Source organism: Paramisgurnus dabryanus, chromosome 6, assembly GCF_030506205.2.
Source record: "Paramisgurnus dabryanus chromosome 6, PD_genome_1.1, whole genome shotgun sequence".
Taxonomy (NCBI): domain Eukaryota; kingdom Metazoa; phylum Chordata; class Actinopteri; order Cypriniformes; family Cobitidae; genus Paramisgurnus; species Paramisgurnus dabryanus.
In genome coordinates this window covers 7,226,918-7,249,762 of record NC_133342.1, presented here as the reverse complement: position 1 = coordinate 7,249,762, position 22,845 = coordinate 7,226,918, and the positions used below count along the sequence as shown (strand labels likewise).

General features: G+C 35.8%; 1 protein-coding gene across 2 annotated transcripts in view; it reads right to left on the bottom strand.

Annotated features, from left to right (window-relative positions):
- ankrd12 (ankyrin repeat domain 12) overlaps nt 1–16,338 on the bottom strand; it is a 58,603-nt gene extending 42,265 nt beyond the window's left edge. For both annotated transcript variants that reach the window (XM_065262376.2, XM_065262377.2), the window contains exon 1: nt 16,147–16,338. The gene's annotated coding sequence lies outside the window, so the exon portion shown is untranslated. The remainder of the gene's footprint in view (nt 1–16,146) is intronic.
- Nucleotides 16,339–22,845: the final 6,507 nt, after the last annotated feature.

Genomic DNA, 22,845 nt, shown 5'->3' with positions numbered 1-22,845 from the left:
ACAATGAAATATTAACTTTAAGGGACACCAGAAAAATAATAAGCCCTGATATTATCTGCTTCCAATATCCACCTAATCAAGCAGCTAAAATCCCTGAATATAATATTAAACACTAATACAATACATACTTAATACAAGGCAAAACTTCAATCGATTGTGCAGTAACATTTGTGATGGCTAAAATTCTCTGTACAAGGCAAAATTCAAAGCAAGCACTGAGATCAAACAGGACATTTAATTGCACATGGGAACATGAACAGACAGCGTAACTAAACCATAACACATCTGACAGAAAAAAATTAGAAATGCAGTCTTGCACCAGCACTAGCCGACCCAGTGACTCAGTCTATTGATGCGCCAGTATGAGTCACCCAAATTGTAGCCATGTATGCGTCGGGCTGAGATGATATCCTGCACTAACCAGCCTCATAAGAATGATACAGATTCCTGGATGGTCCGATATCGTTAGGAATACATCAACTTGGTCTTGAATTCAAGAACTTTCCAGGATTGCTATATTTATGTTAATGCAAAAAATAAAACAAAGTAAAAGCACAAAAAAAAATTGTTTGACAGTGGGCATCTTTACTGAATTCCCAAATCTGGTAACGTCTACATATGATCAGAAAGGTCAAAGTGTCAATGCCTAAAAAGCTAATGACTTTACAAAAACCTTTACCAACAAGTATACAGTCACAAGCATAACAGTTATTGAAAATTTTGGTGCAGCCAGACACCAACTGTTAATACATAAATATGTGCAAACATAAATTGTTTTGCCATGGCACTGCAAATCTACCACAATAAAAACTGTCACGGCAAATATTCCAGCCCAAAAGAAACAAAATGATGCTTTACGAGAGAAATGTGGAGCATGAGAACCCAGCTTCATTTCTTTAACCGATTAAAAACAACAACAACAGAGCCACATCAAACAAAAACAGACTATTAAGAAAAACTCTCATTATTTAATACGAGTAAAACAGACAGCATTCCTGACTTTGCAGACCAATGGGATTAAGCTTGTGATGTCTTCAGCTTAGCTTTCTGCCGTCTGTTCTCCCTGACTCTTCCCATTAAAAGTCTGTTCGGCATCACTTCAATGCTTAAATGTGACCTGTCAGTCAATTTATTCCAGATCCCCGAGCCTCAGTTAAAACGCAGTAAAGGCAGAAGTATAGTTTATTTTTACTTGTACGCGAGGGTCCGCGTACAGAGCACATGACACAATATTCGTCATCAGAAGAGTGCGTGTATACTATATGCATAAAGCCGTTTTTTTTAACTCTGTATGTACGTTCATGTACACATAAAAACAGACTTTACTCTAGGCATGATCCTATATTTCTTCAACATTGATAGCAGGATCTTTCGGTTTGCCTTACATCCACACATCCATTTTAATTTATTTCTGATGCTACGAGTTGTTATATTAAATTGACAATTCCAAACCCGTTTGATTTTGCGCACTTGTGCAGTCACTAAATACACAAAACGTCACATTTTTGCGATTCTGCACAATTTATTAGTTTATCACAAAATAATCGCAACAATTGAAAATTTTCATTTCTATTTTCATTTTAATTCTATTTTCATTTGTTTCTTTGTTCTTATTTTATTACTGATGGTTTGCTTGCTTATTTAATTTCCTGAGAACTTTTTGGCTTAATTCATTGCTTTAATTTTTGCTTTTATATTATAATAAGTATTTATGGCATTATCTTTTTAAGAAAAACATCACAATGTTTAATTTCTGGAAATAACTTAAAGGTGACATAGAATGATTGAACGGGGTATTTATCCTTAATTTTTTTGGGGGTCTGTAATGCCTTAGAAGCTTCCTAAAAACCTCTCTCAGATAGCTCTATTAGGGTGGGGGATTTTAAACAAGTGGTTTTGCACCTATTTGGCTCACCCTACTCGCTTAACTTGCAATCTCATTACTGATTGGCTGACTTTGCTGCCACTCAAAAAATGTAGCCAATTATTTTAAAGTGGAGGGGCAGTGAGATGCCTGTGATGTCATAAGCATCAGTTTTTCAGATTGGGCCGTTTTCTGGCTGACATTTCTAAAAGAGGAATTTCTATGAGACTGAGATGTTTAGCATGTCTAGCACTTTTTGTATGTTCGTGAATGCTGGTAGACTACCATTATTCAACAAAGACAAGGAAAAAAATGGTTTTTCATTCTCTGTCCCCTGTGAGAAATGAAAGTGCAGTAGCCACTGACTGTAAACCATCCCGACACAGTTGACAACCAACATTGTCAGCCATGCCCGCATACCAAGTCGTCTCATGTACCAACCGAGCACATGTAGTGCAAAATGCACACTACGCCCATTTTGGCACACGCTCACTGTGTATAATCACCACGCTGCTGTCGAAGTGGCTTTTTTGTTCTCATATTCGGGAGGCAGGGCGGTTTCACTTCACATGAACTGAACACAATCCTATGCTAGCACAACAAAGTAAAAGCATGTACACATATTTAATGCCATAGAGAACAAAAAAGTTTTACATCCCCTCTGAAACTTCAGATATGCTAGAAATGACAGGACCTTGCAACGAACAGTGATTTCACAAATTACATTTAAAATGGTGCCAAAATCCATCAGGCATTTCAAAAGGCAGCATGCGTTTACCAGAGTGGTCAAACTGGTTTATCCTGGAGCTTTTTACACAACCTTTCAATATGTTGCTTACATTGCATCTCACAATCCCATTGTCTGCACATTTTGCACTAACATTGTTAAATGAGTACGGTCCTCTCAGTAAATTATGAGAGGCGGATGACGTTAACTCGGCTAAATTGCTCTTAACTTTGTTGAGTAGCTGGACTCACCCACTTCCTGTCACCAGCGGCCACTGATGCTCGTGTCGCCAAGCTTCCATTGGAATAAGCGAGGTCAAGTTGCTCTGCCGTTACTAGTCACTGGTGTTGTGCACGCACAGTTAGCAAGCAAGTTAGCAGCAGCATTGTAAATAAACATTCAAAATATTGGACCTTAGTCCAATAAAGTAGAACCATTTGGGTGCAATGTACAGCTATCATTGTATTAGATAGAAAATTTCTACTACAGCATAGCTCACTCCTCAACTGATGGAAAAAACTATTTTCTCTTTTATTAATTGTGTAGCCGTATGTTACAGTGTTGACGAAAGCTACCATGAGATCTTACTGTTACATCAACAGAGAAAACAAGCGCATCTCAAATTCTCCAGACAATGTGGTGATGAGCACAAGGCTGCCGACAGTCTCATCTCAAGTGTCGGACACTTGACATTGCGAGACGGCCCGACCATTGTTTGGAAATTGTTAGGAAACGCAGCATACATACAAGACCCAATGATCGAGTTTTACAACTTGGCTCTCAGGTATGTAGACACGTAAGTGAATAATGAATTATCTGTGTTCTTACAGCTCAGAGCATTTTAATTTTGATTTTATTAAGCAAGTGCAAGACATGTGATTGAAGCCATTAAGCAACTGTTGGGAATATCAAACAAACATTGACATTCACAGATATTAGGACATAAAAAAAGTTGAACTATGTAGTGAGCAAGCTATACTTCTGATGAATGTAGGGCTGCAAGTAACAATTTTTTGATACTCTATTAAATCGGATGATTTTTTTCCAATTAATTAAATAAAACCCTTAATTAGGATATTTGGGTAGGACCAACAGACCAACTAAACGATAATGACATTTGTTGACAACTATGTTCATAATCGATAATTATTGGTTTAATTGATTAGGTGTCCTGGGCTAGATAAATGAAATAATTGATGACATGTAAAGATCAATGATTAAAGAGTAAACACATTTAAATAGAAAATTATAAAGAAGAGCGCCTGTCACTCTTGTGTGTGGTTTTGAGCTCTAGCAAACTGAACTGACATCACCTGATTGGGAAACAAGGGTTTAAGTTGACCCACAACTCTCTCACACTGACTCAATAGATCATCAGGCCATCTGTACTATTGAAGCCTTAGGGGCCATTCACATGTTGTGCCTAAAACGTATGGAAAAAGCTAGGTGCGTAGGTTGTTGTCACATGACCTGCGGTGCGCTAATGGCATTTTAAAAAGTGAAGATGTTTTTAACTCGATGCGGACGGACGCGTCTGAAAAAAACTAGTGTGTCATACCGCGTGCACGTCACTTCCATTATGAGCGCCATACCACGCGCCTACATCTGAAAAATCAAACTTAAAGCCGGCAAAAGATGCGATATGTGAACTTAAGGTGTCACGATTTCGATTTTAAATCGAAATCGATCGAAATTAAGTCACAACCTCGAACTTCGAATAAAAAAAATGGGATCGTCGATGCTGCCACGTCCGGTCGGCTTGCTAAGCGGGGGAAAATAAACCTCTCAGAGGTGCCTTTAAAAACATTGGTCCAGCGGAATGCGATTTATATTTTAAACACGAGGGATGTATTGCTACAATAGGGCTGGGACGGTTGTAATTACCACTGTGGTGGTGGAGTCAACCGGGGGTCGGGAAGTGCGCCCCGCGGTGGTGTGCAACTCACAAATTATGAAAAATATAAAGTACAATCTCGCCCAGTGATATGTCTTCAGGTTTGTGTTAACGCAAACAGCCAGCAGAAGTGGAGTTAATGCGCTAATTTGCAAGAGAAGGCAACTGATATCAGTCATGACCCGCTGGGTTGGGGTCGGACTACTATCTAGTGATCTGCCTTTTGACAGAGTGCAGCTCTCTGCACGTGCGCGAGAGAGCCGCCAAGATGCAGCGGGTTATATTTTAAACAAAAGGGATAGTTTGCCTCAGCTCGCATGAAACGCATTAAACTGAACAAATACATGAGGACTACTACTTTAGTTTATGTTTAGACTTTGGACAGATGCGAGAGCGCGTGCACGTGAGACAGAGAGAAGTGCAGCTGCTTATGACGCACCAAAGGCATATCATTTTTTGTCTTTCAAAAAAAAAATTTAAATCGAGAATCAAATCGAAATGTGACCTTAGAATCGAAAATGTAATCGAATCGAGGCTTTGGAGAATCGTGACACCCCTAATGTGAAAAGCTCTTATATGTGAATATAACACAGACTATGAAGTCAATTGAAAATAAAAAACAAATAGTAAAGTAGCATGCACCTCAAAGCGCTTACGCTGGGTTATGTTCACAATTGTTTGCAATGGAAGTGCGTAGGGGTGTGACGGTCATTATATAACCGTGAGACCGACGGTTATAGTTGAAAACCGTCATTAGAACTCTATAACCGCCAAAACCGTGTTATTAAAATATTTTTTTAAACATTTTTTATCATAAAGAATTTTTAAATACTAATTAAAACAATTGTTAACAGTCTGTGTTATACGCACCCTCACGTTCTCACGCAGTGAAAAATACAGAGCGGAGCAGACACTGACAACGCGCGAACATACAGGACAGACCAGGTTACTTTTCGGTTACTTTTGAGATTTAACATATTAAACAAAGTCTCACCTTTCAAATCATCTCTTCCTTCTAGTTAATTTATAGCATCAAATAAACATGAATGACCATGAGAAGGAATGTTGTTTTAACCGCGGAAAGGCGTCAGTACACTCCGCTTTTCAAGTTCAAATCCTCCCATGCTAATCTTCTAACTCTCTTCAACGCACATTCACTGCTAGTTGTCTTGCTGTTAATTTTAAAGAAACGTAGGGCAAGTAGCTAATCAGTGTTAAGTTTATTCAAATGCCGGGTGAGCACTGTGCAGCGCGTCTGCGGAGAGCGTTTGCTGCGCGTGGCCATTGTGCTTTTACACCGGCTGCGTTTAATAACAATCTCAAGTTCACATTACTTTCTTTTACCTGCGCATTTATGAGCAAAACCTCTTCAATACGCTTTTAATCCACATTGTTTTCATGCTGTTCTGGTCCGTGTAATGACAGATATAGACACAATTACAGATATAAAAAGCCCAATGCACAAATATGTTTCTCCGAAGATTATTAAAATAGATGATAGATAGAGGATTAATTTATGCTGGGCAGAGAGTGACAGCGCAGTCTTCTGGCAACCGTGTGTTTTTTTTTAATATTTCATTGCTTTCTGTTAAATTGTTCAAAGTTATTACTGTTTAAAACACACTTGGCATCACATTCATGATTTTATGGTAAAATGACACTTTCCCGTCAATCCACGAGCATTTAAACGAGCAAAACGCCCCCCACTGACGGTTATGTGACGAACCGTCACATTTGACTCCCGTCATAACCGTCATCACCAATTCTGAAACCGGCACACCCCTAGAAGTGCGGCACTTTTCAAAAACGCCAGCAGCTGGCATGTTTTGTCTGAGTTGAGCGCCAGCTCAACTTTGGGTGAAACGCTCCGTTCGTCAAAGTCACTTCTCACTAGGGCTGTCACTTTTGTGAAAAAAATCATTTTCGATTTTTTATATATAAGTGTTCATTGAATCGATTGTAAAATCGATTTTCCATGTCTAAAAAAGACGTTTCCATTTTCATGCCAAATAACAGACAAATGTAAAGAGAGCGCCTGAAACGCACAAGTCAGCAATATTTCTTATTCATTGTCATTAAGTTTCGTGCAGAATAAAAAACAGCAACAGTAGTTCAACATTCTCTAAAAAAATATGCAGAGTGGACTGCTGCCATAAATGAAAAACATTACTGCAGGCTTCAACCGGCTGCTTTTATGATTTAGGCAATTCAAAAATTATTTTAAATAATGATTCGATCCATTTCAAACAACTGCTCAAAAATGAAACTTTAAATAGACTTACTTGAAGTTGAGAACATGCTGTGTATTTTTTTATTAAACGTAACCGACACTTAGGCGGCACTAGGCAGGCATAATGAAATGCGCAAAAAGACTAGGGCCATTACAAATTATTGGTCAGGAAAACAACTCGATCAACATTTTAGGGGTCAAGAGCAGAGCGCTTTTCATTCACTATATGTCCATCTGTTGAGAAGACGCACTCCGACCGCACTGATGTCCCAGGGAAACTCGGGTACTTCGTTGCCAGCTGCGTATTTTGTACTGCCAATCTTCCATCACAAAAGCGGGTCGCTGTCAGCTCGCAAGGGTGGCTCCTTGTCATAACTCATCATCTCCTGTAAGGTCACAATTTCGACGCTCTCTTGTGTTGCACAGGTTTATTGACGTTGTCCTCCATTTTCTTTGCAAAACACTAGATGCAGCGAATGAAAGCGTGAAACTATAGGTGCGTAAAATTGCTGGGTATTTTCTGTCTAGCTTTCGCACACCTACTGCACTTTCGGAATTCTTTATTTTCTTTTTCTGCTTGTTTGTGAGTTTTGTTACATCTATATTTTTAACTGTTTAATTCTTTTAAAATTAATAGTGTACATATTTGGTTAAAATCGATTGCCTATTTTCGTTTTCGAAACTTTTTTTGGTTGGTCCGATCGATTGTGCAATCGATTTTCGAACGAAAAGTGACAGCCCTACTTCTCACTCGGCCGTCCAATCACAGTGGAAAAGGAGCAGGACAAATATCACAACCACCGACCGGAGCATCGTTTAACGACTGATAAACAAAGCAGAATTATCACAGCAAACAAAGCGCTCAGCTGAAAAAAGCTGGCAAATTTCCCCCTCTCATGCAAAACACAGACTGCATGCATGCAACGGTATTGGTTCCTAAAAAGAACAATAACATTTAGGTTTCATCGATATGTAAAAAAACAAGACAAAACAAAACAGAAACAAATATTTTTCCATACATGAAGTCTGTCTTGGGGATTAGGAGAATGTAACCATACCTCCTGTCTGGATGTGTGTAGCAACCAGTACCACAAAACCTGACTGAAGCATTTCTAATACCAATCATAATGCAATCTAACAGCCCACAGCGGCATGATAGGGAAAAACAGAGCATCAGTTTAAGAACTGAGATTGATACTTAATAGTTTAGATTCAATCTAAGCTCCGCCCCCTTGATTACAGTTGCTTCAAGCTTTGCAGAGCGTCCTGAGATTTCTACAAACAAAATTTTCTATGCACATGAACTGATAAACATTGAATATTATTTGTGTATTGTCTAGAACCCAGACTGAAATTGCAAATCATTTAAAGAGCCTTGTTTTAAAGGCACAATATGTACGATTTGCATTGATATATTCAATTAAATTCAACTTAATTCAATTGCATTATTCTAAATGTTTTCAACAAATATCTAACTGCAGCCACAAAGTGACTGCTGTCAATATCTAACAAGATCTCATTTGTATATGTTTGTATTTAATAGTGTACTTCTAACATAAATGTGTTAAACAGAGAGTCGGCCCAATAAATGGTCCTGCCGTGACAGTGGTCTGACTAATTGTAAAGGGCTCTCATATTTATATTTACATATTCTTTACATATACACTGTCTATTTTTCACTAATAAAACCTATAAATGTTAAAATGTTAAGACCCCCCATATCTTGTTTAACTACATACTAACGATAACATAAGGCACACAGTTTCATCAATCTCATGTTAATCCCGATCGGGCCAGTGCCTCACCCTCAGTCACTAAAATATATTTTCATTAATGTATATTATTTAACATCTTGGAAGCAGACATTAACTTGGGTAAAACACGACGAAAGAAACAATGCAATATTTTACAGAGTTTGTTGTCAGTTTACAGGTAAAGCAGAAAATTTGGGAATCTTTTTTCTCTGGAAAATGTCTGTTGTAAATGTATACAATTATACTTGACTTTTATTATTATTATTTTATTATTATTATTTTATTAAAATTATTATTTTAAAATATGTTACACTGACAGGGCCAGTATAAAATAATTTTTTGCGTTGAGCCTTGCTTCATTTTTAGAAGACAGATATAGCTGTACCGCTTCTTTTCAAAAACAGCCAAGCTCCTGAAGCGGTTAGGTCAAGTTTTAAAGAAAACAATTTAATTTAATAAAAAACATACAGATTTAAAAGACTCTAAAATAGTTGTGTTTTTGACAAAAATGTGTGTTTTATAGTCATTATCTTGTATAATAACTTGCAATTCGGATGCAAATTCGGATCATATTAAAGGAAGTGGTGTAGTCAGAACTGTGATCCGATCATCATGAGAATATTTACCTCATATTTACGTCTCACATAATTCTCGTCACAGAAAGATGCAATAGCAAGGCAATAGCAAGACACATTATTAAGGTAACGGGGTCAGGCGCTTTACATTCTACAGCGTTCACGTGTACTTCAATAACATTTGGCTACATAAAGCAATAAAATAACGTTGTGCCTTTTGAAAATTGTGTTTTCATTGCCTAGATCTGAAAACTTCTTAACAACTTTCTCCAACTCAGCTTTGTACGTTTATCCAGAAATAAAGCATGAACCATAATATGACAGATGCTATGCGTTGGGTGGCGTTGCCAAGTCCTCTACATTTTTCGAGTTCAGACTTATGTTCAGGCTACTGTTTAAACTGTCCACTGGTTGTTTTTTCCTGCGGGTTAAAGATGAAAGGATTTCATTCATTAGTTATTGGTATTTGGACTGTGAGAGTCATTGGGATGCTTTTGGCTAGTTTTATATGTTCATTGGGATGGTTTTGATAAGCGAAACTGGCAACCCTGGCTGTGCGCTTGCACAGACGTTCAGTTCAGATTATATAGAATGTACATGTAAACTAATATTTTAATCAGATTGCAATGTTTAGGGTGCATGTAAACTGTACTGTTGTAACCTTCAATCGAATTAAATTCAGTCAGATGGACATCATTTTGTGCATGTAAACATAGCCAGTGTGGTGTGTTGTTTTGCATTATCCCAGGTTTTTTCACATGGCCAAATGGCACATCCCATATGTTTTGTGGAAACAGTTTAAAGTAGCACTCTTCTGGCCTATGTTATAACATAACGGTTATTAACCTTTATTTCATTACATCATCCATAAACATGATTTGTGAGTCCCGTTTGGCTGATTTCTATTCACATGGAAGGTAATGACGACAATTCTCCCAGCATCATCATGCTACGCCTTTGTTACCATTTTGCGACCCTTAGCGACAAAAATTGCAAATTTTGTCCTTAAAATAAATCATTAAATTACACACTTAAAAACTGTGATGATGGTAAATCTGAGTCAAATTGGATAGCGATTAAAACATCAGTTTGATAGGGATGCTTAACGATTAATCGCGATTAATCTATAGCAGAATAAAAGTTTTTGTTTACATCATATATGTGTGTGAACTGTGTATAATAACTTTGTATAAATAAATGCACACACATGCATGTATATATTTAAGAAATATAAATATAAATAATATATAAATATATATTTTTCTTAAAAGTATACATGCATGTGTGCATATTTATAAATACATATTTATTATACACAGTTTTACACACATATATGATGTAAACAAAAACTCTTATTCTGCTATAGATTAATCGCTATTAATTGTTAAGCATCCCTACTACTCAACATTTCAACACATAAGCTACGGTATTGTCAATGTTCCAGCTGTATCTTTTACTATTACCAAAACAGAGAAAAAAAATCAACCTATGTTCAGACAATCATGCCACCAAAAATTGTTTGTGATAAGCTGAGAGAGTTAATCCTTTGTTAAACCTTTTGTGATGACAGAAACACAGAGGGGCCTTTATTTGTAAGAGCGTATATTAAGATTTTTCCATTGTAGTGAAAACCCCAGTAGAGGAAGACTATAGTCACCACATCAGCTGGCTCCTGCACGCCCATAAAGCCACAAGTTACGCTGTCGTCCCACTGTAGGCTGTCAAAGCCTGACATTTAAAGGGTGAAGGATAAAATGTGACGTTCTTTCACTGGGGCTTCCCCACACAAGATGTTTTTTACAAGGGACTCATAAAAAGAGGAAACTTAAATTATAAGTGCGTGCCGTTCAAGAGAAACACACGACAGGGGAAATGTTCGACATTTGTGACATACACAATTGACTTATCAATAAAGCATTTTTAGACTAGAAGCTCGTTGCAAGTAACTTTTGTGCAATTTTAATTGGCAGTTGACCCATATGTTAATAAGCAATTAAGATTTTAGATTTTAATTTAATCTTCATTCTTAGATTGAAACACTTTTTGGCTTGCAATATAACACTTATTTATTTTTAGTATTAAGCCTATTATCTCATGTAGCCTCTTAACATAGTATTCTAACCTAAAAAAACAAAGTGATGATATATTCCCATAGCTCAATTGGTAGAACTTTGTGTTAGCAGTAGAAAAGGTTGTGGGTTTAATACCCAGGGAACACGCTTATTGATTAAATGTATACTGTGAATGCAATTTAAGGACGTGTTTATACTTGACATGTTTGGTTGATGCCACCTTAGAATACTTCAGCAATTGATTACTCGTGTCCATCCCTAGTAATAATAATAATAATAATAATAGGCAAGTAATTTTATGTTTTACATTTCTTCCCCCTAACTGAACCGAAACCTGAATTATGAAAAAAACCTGAAGTGCTTACCGCACCATAAATTGTGCGCACCATTACACCCCAATTTTTGGAAACAAGGAAATAAGGCATCCAACAAAAATGCATTAAAGAGCTAATACTAAACATTAAAACTAGATTAAAATGAAGAGCATAAAAGTTCCCATGTTAAAATCTATTCAGTAAAATTAACCATTATAACACAGTATGTAAATCCATTCATATGGTACTATAGACGCTTTCATCGGACAGACACGGTTACGTGTCGCGGTCACGCGTCAGGGTGTAACTTAACTTCCGGTCTCCGTTTAATTGTCTGGCTAAGCGCTAAACTGAACGGTTTAAGATATAAGATATTTTACAATTCCTAAAGACGATGGAAGACGACGATAGGTTTGGAGGTTTGGCAGCAGATCTGTAGTTAACATTGTATACATTAATTTTACACAGTAACTAGGGATGCACCAACTGTTTAGCAAGTTTACCTAAAGTTACGTTTGTTCCATGAATGCCGTGTGATTATGTTGTTACTGAAACCGTTTATATAGTACATGTCTTTATAGACCTGGTTAAAATACTTAATTTGATACAAGATGTACTGGCGGCCTCTGCTCCTCCTCGCTGTCCATTAAGGGGCCCATGGACTGAAATTACATACTTTATATAATTATATCTATTAAAGCTGCCTTGCAGAATAAAAGTGTTTGTTTACATATTAAATGCATGTGTAATGTGTATAAATATACAAATGTTTATACACATGCAAATATTTCTTAAATATATACATGCATGTGTGTGCATTTATATATTATATAAATGCACACCCATGCATGTATATATTTAAGAAATATTTTCATGTGTATAAACATTTGTATATTTATATTTGTATATTTTATTATATCAATATATATTTTCCTTAAAATGTGTTTGTATTTATATATACATAATATTTGTTGATGTACTGTGTATAATAATTATGTAAACAAAAACTTTTATTCTGCAAACGAATAGTCGTGAATAATCATTAGGCATCCCTAATATCTATCATTCATTATAGTTTTGAAATTTTATAGTTTTGAAATATTATGAAATTAGCATATAATTCTAACATTCAGAAGTGTAAAAATTATGATTTTTTTTTAATTCTGCATGTGCATATATTTAGCATGAGTCTGCTGATAGGGCAGCCAACGCGAAGGCTGTTGGATTATACTCGTGCTGTGCAAAATTCAAAATCGTCTGTGTTTATTTTACGTAATGGATCCAGAGGTCAGTGTGATACAGTGAGCTCTTCAAACACAAAAAGGAAAAGGCAGCACTTGTAAAGAAATTGGATCTTAAACAAGGACCTTGGAGCTTTAATCAAACACAGTTTTCCTTCAACCAAAACAGATCCAAGCGAAAATAACATTACAATAAAGATGTGCCAAACCCCTCTCAACATCAAGAAGAGACACAAATCCTATTTTTGGTGAAATAATCCTCACGCTTCAAAGCAAAGGGTCTGTGCAGTACTAAAGAAGCTCGGCGAAATAAAAATGGCATCCAGTTTGAACGTGAAGTGGGGAGAGGGAACTCTCATGGGAGAGCTTCAGACAGAGCACAAAGGCCAATGTTTAATGGGTAGGACAGTGAGTCAGGCAGCTCTAATGCACGCCTGTTTCTGTCTCTCTCGTGCGATTTCCTCTCTCTCCCTCCCTCTCAAACAAACAAATCATGCCCGCACGAGCGCTGTGAAAACACGTCTCCACTAACCGTCCAGCGTGCAGTGAATGAAGCCGACAGAAACGTCGCAGTGTGCCCGTGTCATCTGCGCAAATGAAAGCAAAACTAGGACGTGACTGTAAACACAGCAGTGAAGTGTGCAGCGGCGGTGCAGCTCTCGTTGCAGCCAGATTTCTTGCAGATAGATGCTCTGTTAATGACTAGCTGATGCATAATGTGTTAAGATTTTAGGTTTACATTTAAATAAGAACTTTTTGACTTCACTAGCTCATTTTGAATACAAAAAGTCCTGCGGTGTAAGAAATTATTTTACATGTACAAATTCCATATAAACATATTTGTCTAGCTAAAAGATAAAATGTTACGATAACAGTAGGGTTGCACAATATTGAGAACTTGCGTAATGCTATACGGTAACTTACGGTTTCAATATTACAGCATTCGATGGGTGTTTTGCCTTTGCTTTACCATTGTAATATCCATTAAAGTTATATTGAAAATAATACACATTTTCACTTTTTTGGGAAAAAAAGCATCACTGTGTCTATCACACCAGTCTCCCTACTGTCTACATCAACCTAAAACTTTGACTATACATAACTTTTTTAAAGTATTACAGTCGTTTGGTTATTACATATTGCAATATGACCATTTGCAATATTTTCAACCATTTAAATTTTTCTTGCAGTCCTAAATTATTATATATTAAAAATAACTCATAAAAATATTATGAAATAGCATTTTCAAAATATTGGCTTAAAGAAAACACAAAATATACTGCACAATAAATGCATATTCGAAAATATTGAAATTAATGTGATGTTTGACGACTGTGAGAGCTTCTGCTATGGATAAAGACGCATTGGACAAATAAGATGCATTAAGCTCTGATAAAAGCCCAACACATGGTAAACAACTGAGAAAATAATGTCATTTAAATGCCTATATTTCAACCAAAATCTATTTTATTAATTTAAAAGGTGTGGCTGTTTCTGTGTCCATTTAAAATGTAAACAAAACAAGTGAATCAATGCTTAATTAAGTCTTGATTAACAAATCTCAATAAAAAATACGACTGTTGCTTTTTGCACGTACGGTTTCAACCATTAAGCAATATTTTATTGTCAGTATTATTGTATTTTGGCTCAATTTGAATCGCTTTCAACTGCATCTTGTTATTTTGCTAAAATATGTGCGTGTTGCCTTGACAGTCCCTGCAAGTTGCCACTGCATCAGCACCACTGCATCAGGACCGGCAGCGCATCTAACATAAACATGCCATATAACTATAAACATCGCATTGGGGGGCAAACCGACAATACTATAACATTAACAGTAACGGCCTGTTTTTATTCATCATCATATCAACTGCATGAACACTGTGACTTTAAAGAGGGTCAATGGAAAAACAGCAAGAACCACAAGCGCTCGTTGGACGGTGGCCCAGCAGCTGTAGAAAAATTGGATTTCTGGATAATCCCTAATATGTCATTTTGCAAGTGCGTGAGCAAGAACGGGTGTAAGAGTGGGTGTAGACACCTGACCTAAACTCTATACTAAAAGGCTAAAATGAATATCAAATTTCCCCTCTCTAAACATAAACATCAAAGATACATCTACAAATATTTAAATGATCATATTACAAATTCCATGTGTCAGATGTAGGAATTTCAAATTCCTATTGGCCTCACATTTTATAATTTGTATTCTTATAATAGTGGTTTAATTTACATACAATGACTACAAAAGTAACCAATTCTATGCATCTTAATCACACGAAGATGAATACCATTGTGTGTATTTCTATAAATTATGATTGTTATATTATATAAACAATGCAAATAAAATGATTTATTCAATAATCCTAATAAAATTCGGAAACTAACCCTAACTACTTAAATGTGCCTTTCGTTTTTTTCAAAACAAAGGAACCAAGATTATGTGAATCAGATGTCAACTACAGCTGAATAGCTCGTCTCTACAGATTCTGAGAATTTCTATTATTATTATTCACAATAATTCATGATCCAGCTGCTTGCAAAAATCTTTTTTATATTTTTTCCTTTTGAAATGGAAGATTAGCAATGATATCCATCACATCTCCTGCCCATTTAATACAGAAATAACTGTTTTGGCCAGTGTATGAGATGTGCAGTAAAAGCATGATTCGTGTCAATTAGATTGTGCTCATAGTAAACAATGTAGTAACGCGTTATGTCATCAAAAGAAAACAAATAAAATGCGACTGAAGGTTTCAAGCTGGTGTTGCACAGCTGAAGACGCCTCGACGCGTCCTTTAGACAAAAGGTTTGTGCGCGAAGGACAGTCACCAAATAAAGCTTTGTGGTAACACACACCCCAAGCTGCATGCATGGATACAATATTACAATGCACAGCTGCAACTGCGTTGAATGCAACAAAAGCAGAAATACATTCACATGCCCCGTGGATTTAAATGCACGTGGAAATATAATATTTATTTGCACATTAATCTATAATAAGGAATGTGTGTGCGTTTGGGGTAATAATTCAAATGACAAATAATGCAAAGCTGCCAATGCAATGCAACGCAACGCGTTGCGGATACAAATCTAACCTGAACCTAAACTTCAAACACGTGAAATCTATAAGAGACAGTATCATGCTGCGGACTGCGCCACCCCTCTCACGCACAGACAATGAGCCCGCAGTGGGTTTATGAGACATGCGGGCCCCTCCAGGGCTTCACGCCCGCGCGCACCAAACGCGCCTGTCACTGACTCGTGCACGGCGCTCTAAACGCTAGTGAGCACAACCGTGTATGTGCTGCTTCAACATGCTGAATATAAATTCCTCAAGGTTTTAAATCTCACGCTAGTCACTTATGTTTAAATTTCTGACTGGCAGGTTAAGGTATTCGTAGCTGGTCATGAAGTAAATGCGTTTTCTGTAATCGCAAGCACACAGACAAAACAACGAAAACTTTCCGCTTACCGTTGCAAAGCTCTTCGACTTTCCCGTCGTCATTCACCCACAAACAGAGGACCGAATATCGATAATGTTTACGTAAAGAAATGTGCGTGTCGGCGGGTAAAAACGGAACATTAACCCTACGGCTGTGTGACGTCTCTCGGTACTGGTTTTGAAAACATCGCCGTCAGTTCGTGTCTAAGAAAAGCTCGAGCAAAAAACACGCAAAGCCGCGACAGCCATTGGCTGACGAGCAGTCATGTGATCCGCCGCGCTCAGAAGGCTTCTGCGCATGACCATGATACAGCTCTCGTTCTGCTGCTAGAGTTTCCATGCACTGATATTTCGCTTTTAAATAATTTTCTTATTTATTTATATTTTCCCTGTTATCTTCTATAATATATTACATTTTATCTTTTATCAGTAAAATTTATTTGTTTAATATGTTTCTTTGCTATATTGTCTATTTTATTTCATTTCTATTTAACTCATTTATTCTGTTCTTAAATTATTGTGGTTTCTAATGTGTTAATCTGGCTCGTAACACAATATATGAGTTTTACTGAGCTGAACTTTGATAAAGCATCGCAATTAAATTTAGTTTAATGTAGGATTTGTATGCAAAAAATAAATATGTTATGTGTTATTAAAAGAAGTTAAATTTGTTAATTTTCGTGTGTGTTTCACTTTCTCTTTTCCTGGTCAGATTTATTTACCATAATACAAACAGATGATAACATTTATATGCTGGCTTAATATAAAAGTCCCTTCCGATTTTCATTCACATTCCAACTGTATTTTGTGTTTATCATTTCACGCCTTAAGTTTTGTTTTGGCTTTATTTCTTTGGGGTTGGGGCTGACGCTGCGCACTGTGACGTCACCCCTTCCGCCCGACGCAGCGACGAGAGAGCGAGTGCAAACGTTCAGGAATTTTCAAGTCGGAGATGGCGCGCGGAGAGGTGAAGCAGGTATTTGAGAGTCGCGATCAAATTGAAAGTATTCATTTTGTTATTATAAGCGCAGACTATGTGATTTGTCGGAGCTCAGCATTGTTGTGGCGCAGTTTGGTTATTTACCTGATGTATGAAAGGACCGTTCGCGCATGCGCAGTGGACGGGCTGGTATTATGTTGCAGAAAGAGCTGGAATAAAACATCAGCGCATATGGGGGATGGGCGCTGCTTATTCACGTGCACAGAGCAGCTAGTGTAGTTAGTTGCATGAAACGTGACTGTTGTGGTCTGAAGAGGTGATCGTGTTAAAAAATATGGCATTGCAGCTGTCTCGTGCAGAAGTAGGTCACAGTTTGAAGACTCACAAGAAAGTACACAAAGATTTATGATTGTATATGCTCTTGGTTGTCATAAAAAACAATTTTGGTCATGCGTTTTGCCAAGTTCAATAACAAATTGTAAACATGATATGCATATTTTCAGTATTTGCAAATAAAGGCCCCAAAAACTATATAAATAATCATTTTTTCAAAGGTATTCAAGGTTTAGTGCACTTGTTGTGTATAATCTGTGTTTATCTGAGTAGTACCGAGCCCTTCTGATGACATGGTAAAACTTTTTTTTTAAATCGTGGCCACGAATTAGCAATTCGTTACCACGAATTATTAAATCGTGCGCACGTTTTAGTAATTCGTTCCCTTGTTTAAGCTAAATCGTGCGCACGATTTAGTAATTCGTTCCCTCGTTTAAGCTAAATCGTGCGCACGTTTTAGTAATTCATTCCCTCGTTTAAGCTAAATTGTGCCCACGTTTTATTAACTAGTTCCCTCGATTAAGTTAAATCGTGGCCACGTTTTATGAATTAGTGCCAAGAATTTAATTTAAACCATCTGGACATTAACACAACGCTAACAAGATCAAATTCACTCTAGCCATTATAAATGACGCATACTTAATGCAGTTTTATAAATTCCTGCCAAGAATTTCATTAAAATCATCGGAATAGTGACGCTTATTGCAGCTCAATGCATTAATACATTGCTATTAAGTATCAAATTCATACACCTTATGGCTCCTGTATATATACAGTTTATTAACTCCTTCACAGAATTTCATAAAATATATTGGGACATAACCTGAGCTAACGCATTGATACAGTGCTATATAGGAATCAAATTCATACATCTTGGGTCTTAAACCGTTTTATTCATTTCTGCCCGGAATAATAAAAAAACAATAATCGGGAAATTAACATGACCCTTAACGCATAAATACAGTGCTATTTAAAGATCAAGATTAATCTATATACCTTATTAATGAGCCATACTTCATATACAGTTTTATTAATTCCTGTGCAGAATAAAAAAAAACCTTAACACAACCTTTAGGACATTAACATGACGCTTAATGCATGCTAATGCATTAAATACAATGCTTTTAAGATCAAAATCACTTTATTAATAAGTCACATATTCCTGCACAGAATTAAAAAACATATTGGGACATTAACGTGACGCAGTAATTAATTTTGTCATATATTTTGGTTTGTCCAACTAAAAAATCACCCAAGTGACATAAAGAGATTTTATTAAGTTATTTTATTTTAGTGATATTTAAGCCCCTGAATTATTTAGTTTAATTAATTACTGCGTCACGGTAATGTCCCAATATGTTGGGACAATATATGGGCAGGAATACATAAAACAGAATATGTATATGACTTATTAATAGTGATTTTAATCTTTTACTGTATTTAATGCAATAGCATGCATTAGCATCGCTGGTCAAACTGTGCAGCCTCTTTGCTTAACATAAAAGTGCTCAACCTGTTCGGCAGGTCCAACCATAGGGATTTTTAAAAATATATGGGGATCATTGAACGGCTCCTCCCCAAATGGCATAGCCTTGATGAAAAGCCGCGCCGATGAATGCTTGTTTATTGCAGTACATATGCGGTCGGATTGATCCATCAAGCAGATAGACTATTTGATAGAAAGTGTGGATTAAGGATGTTTAAAATCTCTAGCTTGGTGGTCAGTACATGAATGGATCAAATCAGCACATTTGCAAAGGTTTGTCTCCATATGGCTATATAATAAATACAAATAAGAAGGGTAACTTTGCAGTATCACATTATATATTTTCTACTAAGTGATTTTCATATTATAAACGAGAGTATTCAACTGCAATATGGCAATATCCTCACAACATTATTATTTCTCAAAACTTTGACAAAAATTATTTTCAAAGGAACTGTATTATTACAGTTATTCAAAGATGCACACATTATTCCGCATATGATTTAAATATTAGTCGAGAGTATATAACGGCAATGAACGTCTTATATGGCAATAAATATCCACATAACTTCAAATAACAGCATAATGAAATTAATAAAAAGACAAGGAAGCAGGATTGGCATGTAAATTGTATTATTATTACCGGAAAAACAGCAAAATAACTGAAATAAACTCTGAGGTAAATGAACAATAACAGTGGAAAAAACTGTATAATAACAGTACTAATAAAGAAAAATCTATCAAAACTTTATATGACAAAAATTATATTTAAAGTTATTCAAAGATGCTAGGGGTGACCCCGAATAGTCGAAGATTCGATGCATCGATATGAGAAGCCTGATTCGACTACCAATCTCACAGTCCAATCGTCGCAGATGTGTTATGAAATGAGGATCATTCAATTTTAGCCGTATATGGGTTCACACATTATCTGATTTTACATATAACAGCTTTCTCACAATATATTAATATACAGCATATTATTATAATGCTGCAAATAATATGTGAAGTAACAGCTTTCAATAAATATTTTTAAAATGCGTTAATAAATCCAACATCCCCTGTGACTGGGCTACACGGAGGTTTCTTAGTTAATAAAACATTGCCTCTTTGTTTCTACATTTAAAAGACAAAGCTGGCAATTATATTATGGCTATAGATTTCTATTCTTTCAATAATTTATTTTATTTTATTTATAAATCACTCTGGGTTATCTGATTTGATATAACTATTTGGCTTGTGTTTTGTTTCTGTGCACTTGAGGCATTTTGAATATTTGTTCTGCACCTTGTTACTTCTGATGACCTTATTTTATTTAAAAAATGTATCTATTATAAAACGTAAATTCTGATCTAATTTAAGTCTGTAAATTTTGGATAGCTTTTCGTTGTATCAATGTTGCGATACTGCGTGGTGGCCATGCTTGCGCATGTAATTTAGCCGAACAGGCTAGGTGCTCTGCCTCTCATATTTAGGAGTTCATCAAACTAAACATTAAAAAACGGATGTTTTTCGACGGGTATAAGTTTTTAAAATGTATTTATCATACATTTTGGTTATCTTGTCAAAAGTTAAACTACAAAACAGGTAAGCCGTTATTTAAAATTTCGGTGATGAAACGGAAACTATCTGCACCGAACCTATTTCTGCCTGACTTTTCTTGTGATTTAATATTATGGTTGGTGTTCACTTTTAAATGATAGCAAAGAGATTCCTGAAATAAATAATATCATCAGGTCTTTCTGTATCTAAAGTGAATACAGAGAGGATCAAAGTCAGAGCAAGCAAACAGGTATTTCTGTGCTAAATAATAACTCATAGTGTCTATAAAATCATTAATTTCAGTGTTTTTCATGTTATAAATTAACGTTTAATGAATTGTAAATAAAGATTAGTTTTTATCATTTACAGTCACAATCACAAATTATTTGTCATTTCTCATTTGTCGGGTTTTTTTTTTTTGGTCATGACTGCTTTGACGCGCTATATCTCCAAATTAAATAAAAACACTGAATTAGCCGAGGTTTCCAAGGCAGAATCACCTTTGTTATTTTTTTAGGTTTAGTTATCAAAATGTATTTTTGTGTGATGTTCTGTAGATCTTGGCTTTAAAATGTTATGAGGAATAAATAAACAAATGTTGCCTTATATATTTTACCTTAAAAAAAATAAATATATAAATGCATCGTCAGTTTTGTCTTCGTTCATCACTTGAAAGACAGTTTTGGTCACTTTAACAGAAAGTTGTTTATGTGTGCTGCTTGTGAAAGAAAATAAAAGTTAACAATTTGTACCTGGTCTGGCCCCCTCCCAACCCATGCAGACAAACATAGATATGATTCGACTATCGGTCGACTATGGAAAGATTCGACAATTCTGATTCAAATACGTAAATCCTTAGTCGAGGACACCCCTAATAAAATTCATACACCTTAGGCTCGTGTATATATACAGTTTTATTAACTCCTTCCCAGAATTTCATAAAAAATATTGGGACATAACGTGAGCTAACGCATCGATACAGTGCTATATAAGAATCAAATTCATACATCTTGGGTCTTAAACCGTTTTATTCATCCCTGCTCGGAATAATAAAAAATAAACCATCGGGGCATTAACATGACGCTTAACGCATAAATACAGTATGTAAAGATCAAGATTGATCTATATACCTTATTAATGAGCCAAACTTCATATACAGTTTTATTAATTCCTGTGCAGAATTAAAAAAAACTTAACACAACCGACATTAACATGACGCTTAATGCAAAATCACTTTATTAATAAGTCACATAGTTCGTTTTATTTATTCCTGCACAGAATTAAAAAACATATTGGGACATTAACTGGCTCATGATACAGTGCTATGTAAGGATCAAATTCATACACCTTGGGTCTTATACGGTTTTATTAATTTGTGCACAGTAGGCCATTAAAAAGTAGGGACATTAATGTGACGCCTAACGCATTAATACAGTCAGGGGCGGAGTGGGACCAAAAAATCTATCGGGAAATTCCGTATACCACCGGCCCTCCGTGGTAAAAAAAAAGGTCTTGTATTTGAACTAGGGTATACAAATCGTAATCAATCTGCAAAAAAAAAAAAAACATTTTCATAATAATAATAAAATCATTAAATCATGGATAATTTTCCTAAATGAGTAACTATACAAAATTATACCTGTTCGAAAGACGGAGTTGCGCACCTGTCAATCAGCTATTACATAACAGAGCCAGGCCAGAGATGAACGTGTTCATGAATAATGTGTTACGTATTTGAATCAGAATTGTCGAATCTTTCCATAGTCGACCGATAGTCGAATCATATCTATGTTTGTCTGCATGGGTTGGGAGGGGGCCAGACCAGGTACAAATTGTTAACTTTTATTTTCTTTCACAAGCAGCACACATAAACAACTTTCTGTTAAAGTGACCAAAACTGTCTTTCAAGTGATGAACGAAGACAAAACTGACGATGCATTTATATATTTATTTTTTTTAAGGTAAAATATATAAGGCAACATTTGTTTATTTATTCCTCATAACATTTTAAAGCCAAGATCTACAGAACATCACACAAAAATACATTTTGATAACTAAACCTAAAAAAATAACAAAGGTGATTCTGCCTTGGAAACCTCGGCTAATTCAGTGTTTTTATTTAATTTGGAGATATAGCGCGTCAAAGCAGTCATGACCAAAAAAAAACCCGACAAATGAGAAATGACAAATAATTTGTGATTGTGACTGTAAATGATAAAAACTAATCTTTATTTACAATTCATTAAACGTTAATTTATAACATGAAAAACAATGAAATTAATGATTTTATAGACACTATGCGTTATTATTTAGCACAGAAATACCTGTTTGCTTGCTCTGACTTTGATCCTCTCTGTATTCACTTTAGATACAGAAAGACCTGATGATATTATTTATTTCAGGAATCTCTTTGCTATCATTTAAAAGT